Raw genomic sequence first — 5,970 nt, 5'->3', positions numbered from 1 at the left:
TCACAATTTGATTTAAGTGTAATGACCTACTTTTGATTAACTCATTCAAAATTTAACAAATTCTGTGACATTCCGCGTATCTTACACACCTTTATTGTATTACACTAATGTTAATTATAAAGATATAATGCAGTCAGGGTGGACCTAATTGTGTACTTTTTATACACATGATAAATTTCTCTATCTAGGGCTAAAGATAGAGACGGTATATATCATTTCCACTGTATAAAATGTCTATGGTTATAGATTTTGCTATATCATTTATTTCACATACACAAACATATCCGTGTAGTACTACTTAAAAGTTATAAACACCTTACCTAATGCGATAAAAATACATTAATGAATGAGAAAATAAAGAGTGGGATGTGCTTGATATTACATAGAGTTATTAAGCGCAATATGGTGTGAAGAAGTCAATGCACACAGCCGAAGCATGCATACAGAAAGCCCCTCTCTCAGACAGCATGCCTGCACGATGTTTAATAACATTACTAAGTGCAAAAAGCAGTGGAAAATTACTGTGCCATACTTAGGATATTTTGGCTTCATTACAGTCTATGGGGAAGAAGTGGAGACGCGTCGTCGATCTTTATATACAGTCTATGGTCGCAATGCATTTGTCTGTTTTAATACACATTGCCATATAAGTGTGCCTTGGATCGTTTTTGAATGAGACTTATGGAATAAGCACAGCGTACCTGAAGTATCCAAAGACTGCCTGAATGTAATTACCATAAAGACTCAGCAGCGTTTCTACTCCATTATCTCCAGGTATTTTTTCACACTTCACTTGTCTGACCGATGTCTCCATCCTCAAGAAGATTTGAGAGGCCCTGGATAACAAAGGCAACACAATCCTGAAGTTCTTCCAAGATGGGGGGTGCAAGATGTTTTGGCTTGTTTTGAACCTGAGGCTTCAAACAAGCCTGCATGCATTCTTCTCCTCCTGATGGCATACTTCAAAGAGCCGAAGGATGCCATTGTGCTTGAAGTTGATGTAAGTATATTTTCACATTACCATTATGGTAAATGGACTGTACTTGTATAGTGCCTTTCTAGTCTTCCGACCACTTTTAAGTGCTTCACACTACATTTCAACCCATTCACACAATCATCCACACTCACACTAGAACCGATCCAATCAGTCTATGTTGCTGACCTGCATCTGCATGATTTTATACACTGCACTGCTGCCCCATGATTGGCTGATCGGATAATTGCTTGAATAAGGAGATGAACAGGTGTTCCTGGTGATGATCCGTACGGACCAGTCCCCACGGTTCGGCACACATATGATTCACGGATTAACTGTTAAGTTAAACCATCATAGAGTGAAAGTTTATCATTTGCACGTGTTTTGTCTTGCCAATTTACACATTCAAGCAATTTCAGACCATTCAGATGAACGAGAAGTCGAATCAAGAGGTTCAGCATTTGGAATTTATTTAAATTTTTTTAACTATTAATTTATTAACTGCCACACTACTCTTTTCACTCTAATTTCTTAAAAAAACATTTTTGATTCCTTTTTTGAACAGTAGGGCATGATGAGTATATATGGGTTTTTTTTCAGTTGACACAATGAAGTCGAAGGGATGGATGCTGTCGTTGGAGGGTCGAGTGGTCATGGGACCTCACCAGGACTGCACAACTGGTCTGGCTGCCGTTTTTGCCAGCTACTACAATTCTAATCTGAAGTACGCAGAAGATGCTTCTTGCACGCTGGAATTTATCCAAAGCCAGAAATGAAAATTCTGTCATTAATGTCGTTCTAAACCCGTAAGACCTTCGTTCATCTTCAGAACACAAATTAAGATATTTCTGATGAAATCCAAGAGCTTTCTGACCCTGCATAGACAGCAATGTAACTGAAATGTTCCCAGACCCAGAAACATAGTAAGAACACTTAAAATATCAGTGGTTCAACTGTAATTTTACGAAGCTACGAGAATACATTTTGTGTGCAAAGAAAACAAAAATAACGACTTTATTCAAGAATTCTTCTCTTATGTGTCACCGTCTTTTCTTCGCACACAAAAAGTATTCTCGTAACTTTGTCAAATTACTGATGAACCACTGATGTCACATGGACTATTTTAACAATGTCCTTACTACCTTTCTGGGTCTGGGAACAGTTCAGTTACATTGCTGTCTAACTGTGTTCACACGAGATGTGACTTGCGCGTAGTTGAACGCTTGAACATTTTGAGTTTACTTGCTTCACTCGCGTGAAATTCACTTCACAACAGACGCAAATTCGCATCAGGGAGGGGCTTCTGCCAGGCGACTCCAGGCTCGTTGACATGGATTTTGTTGACTCTTCCACTTCTTTCTGCACACTTCCTCTGAATAAACACATCAACTCAATATGTATATATATATATATAGCTTAAATTGAGTAAAGAGTGTTTTTTACAACTTACCAGATTTACAACAAAAGTACGAAGATGTATCGTACAGCTCCGGGTATCCACATACAGGATGATTTTGTCCTCCATTGTTGTTTCGGATTTCTGCCTCCGCTCGCTACGTCGTAATCACGTCACTACTAGAGCAAGCTCCTGATTGATTAATGCGGCACGAATATTCACCAAAGTTCAGATTTTTCAATGCGTGTCAAACGCCCGAAACGCTCAATTCACGCGAATCGCATCATTCGCACCTCCTCATTCACGCGAATCGCTCCGCAGGATGTCTATTCGCGTCTTTGCATTGACTTAACATGTAAATCACTCGCGCTTAACGCTTCATTCGTGTCTGGTGTGAACGCACCATAAGGAAGGTTAGAAAGCTCTCGGATTTCATCAAAATTGCTCCCCAACTGCGTCAGGTGTGTGTTCACTGTGTGTGTGTGTTTGTTCACTCATCACTGCTGTGTGTGTGCACTTGAATGGGTGAAATGCAGAGCACAAATTCCGAGTATAGGACACCACAGTTGACCACACGTTAGAGCTGCATGATTAAACGTTAAAAGATTGTGATCTCAATTCAAACACCCACGCAATCTCATTTCTAACTGACAAAGATTCCCCGTTACCATGTTTAGGTAAGAAATGGCTTCACAAATAGTCTTTTCAACTACCCTACCCAGTATTATTTCTGTCTTATAGTCATTCATGTTATGACAGAAATACTGGGATTGAAGGTCATAGTTTGGATACAAACATTGATGTCTATGGTAGCGATCAAAATAGATCAAGTCATCTTTTGAACGTAATATTTGTGCCGACTGCATTGTTTCGCCACTAGGTGGCAACAAGTAAATGTTAAAAAATGTATTTGTCATTGAATCATTGATTTCAAGAGATTTGTTCAAAAACAATCCAGTAATGAAACAAGTGAAGTATTTATGAGCGAGTCATTGAATCATTCATTCAAACCACTTTTTCATAACTTCAATATTAAATATTTAAAATGCATATATTATATATTAATGTTTAATAATTCATTCAAATTAAATAAAAACGTTTAAATAGACTGCAGCAATTAATATGTTGTCACACATTATTTTGTTTAGTTTAGTTCAAAATTGTGATCTCTTTTCTCTTTGAGAGAAAAAAATCATGATTCTCAATTTATCCAGAATCGTGCAGCTCTGCCACACGTCACATCCTTTCCTTTTCCTTTCCTTAATTTGGAGTTTCGAAGATGAATGAAGGTCACTTTACAAAGGCCCCTCATCTCCCCCTCCAACAAGTGTTGTGTTGCAGACTCGACTCTTGTATCTGTGCTGAAGACCAGAGCGGAAGCTGTTTTTAAAAGGATTGTAGTGTGAAAATGCTCTGCTTGGGTAAATCAAACACCTCTAATTTGTTGCAGGACTGCTCTTGACTGTGTGTTTGTGGTGGAAATGTTTTTCAGTTGCTGTCAAATGGTTGCAGTTTAACTGAACCACAGTAATGTCACATTGTTCAAACTGAGCTAACTTTAGTTTTGCTCTGTACTGCAGTGATCCACTGAAGGTGGTGACTGGGAAATGACACCTTTTTCATCCCACTTGAATAACTAACGGCTTTCCTCTCTGCCTTTTTTTTAAATAGGTGCTTCTTGGGCATAAATCCAGAGGCAAGCACAACGTCAAAGAGGCAGAGAGGACATATTAACCAGCAAGTCTGTACGCTGATCAGAAAAATAATTGACTTTGAGTGGATGACAGTCTAGTATGCAAGCAGTGTTCCAATGCCAGAACGAACCAACCAAACACTGGCTCTGTGTTACGTTACATGAAGTTATGCAGTAAGATGGTCATGTTCTTATAGTGTTTCTTTGTTCAATGGAGAGAAAAAAAATAAACTAAATGTAAAATTGATTGTTTTTTTGTGTTTATTTTTTGTGTTTATTAATGTCTTCTTAATGTTATAGGTTATTGATGGGTTAACAGATTAAAAAAATGTCAATTTACAGTATTTTACAATAGTTTTTAAGTGTAAATTAACATCACATTACTGGCTACAGAGTTGCATTACTATTACAGTTTCTACAGCAGCAAGGTTAAATTGCAGTAATCAGATGGCATTAGCTGTAAATTCACAGTTAAATATAGTAATTCTACAGCAGCCTACTGCTAAATCACAGTATATGGCTGCATTTCACAATTTTTTTTTGTAAATAAATACTGTAACTTACTGTGAAAGTAATGTAACTAGTTTACAGTAATTTACTGTAAATTTACGGTCAAATGTTTTACAGTGTGGCTAATAAACTTGCATATATAAATTCAACATATATTGTTAACAAATGGTCAAATCATATAGTACTATATAAAATTTTGATATATATTGTTAAAATACATTATCATATAATAGAATATACCATTTTAATATATATTGTTAACATATATGATCATAACATGCAATACCATATAAAAATTAACCATATACATACTTTAAATATATGTTTATATACAAATTTTGCTATGGGAATTTCATATGTTATAAACATATATCTACGTATATCAAGAAGATGGATATATGTGATAATAATATATTGCCTTATATGTAACATATATGACATTATCAAAAAGTATATAAATTGTAAATTCCTTTAGAAAATAACCGATCGTTTCGCTAGATAAGACCCTTCTTCCTCGGCTGGGATCGTTTAGAGCCCTTTGAAGCTGCATTTAAACTGCATTTTGGAAGTTCAAACTCGGGGGCACCATAGAAGTCCATTACATAGAGAGAATAGCCGATATGTTTTCCTCAAAAAACATTTTTTCTTCAGTTGTAAAGAAATTAAGACATGAACATCTTGCATGACAAGCAAGTGAGTACATTATCTGTAAATTTTTGTTCTGAAAGTGAACTACTCCTTTAATATAGAAGTGAGGTTGAGCAGCTGCTCTCTGGTGCAGTCTTAACAACCTGGAGCTGAACATGCTCTGTCTGTAATTTCTGCACTGGAAGCTTGTCTGTAACTTCTCAGAGTGTCTGTCTGTCTGACACTGACATCTAGTGGTGGTTTCATTATCTGTGACTTTACAGGCTCGCAGACAAACCTGTTTTTCACACAACACTCAAACCAGGAACAGTGTTGCCAGATTGGGCATGTTTTTACACCCAGTTGGGCTTCTTTTGATCAGGCTGGACCAGAGAAAAATGCATTGGGCTGGTGGACAAAATTTGAGATGTTTCTTTTAAATAACTGATGGGTTTTTTACTCACGTTTTTGTTTGGTCATGTTATTTTAATACATTTTAATGCATTCAATCCTCCAGCGGTGTCTCTCATTGTGTTGCAGGTTGGTCTCTGGTCTGCCTGAGCGCGTTCATGTGTTTTGGAGGAGTGATTACACAGGGAGGGTGGGATCGTGTTTTCATACAAAGTGAGAGACTACATACCACAACTCTTAAGGTGCTTCAAATATCAGCGAATGGGACATATAGCACAACAATGTAAATGGAAACAAAGGTGTGCGAAATGCATGACTATGGCAAATGTAAAAAAGATGCTAAGTTGAAATGCTATC

At 37.0% G+C, this 5,970-nt stretch overlaps 1 long non-coding RNA gene across 1 annotated transcript; it reads left to right on the top strand.

Moving 5' to 3' along the window:
• Positions 1-421: 421 nt before the first annotated feature.
• On the top strand, positions 422-4,190 carry LOC131538857 (uncharacterized). The gene is made up of 3 exons (XR_009270718.1): positions 422-1,000; positions 1,577-1,700; positions 4,044-4,190. It is a non-coding gene; the product is annotated as an uncharacterized LOC131538857 (long non-coding RNA).
• Positions 4,191-5,970: the final 1,780 nt, after the last annotated feature.

This window comes from Onychostoma macrolepis, chromosome 04 (genome assembly GCF_012432095.1).
Source record: "Onychostoma macrolepis isolate SWU-2019 chromosome 04, ASM1243209v1, whole genome shotgun sequence".
In the NCBI taxonomy this organism is placed as follows: domain Eukaryota; kingdom Metazoa; phylum Chordata; class Actinopteri; order Cypriniformes; family Cyprinidae; genus Onychostoma; species Onychostoma macrolepis.
This window is presented reverse-complemented; position numbering and strand designations above follow the sequence as displayed.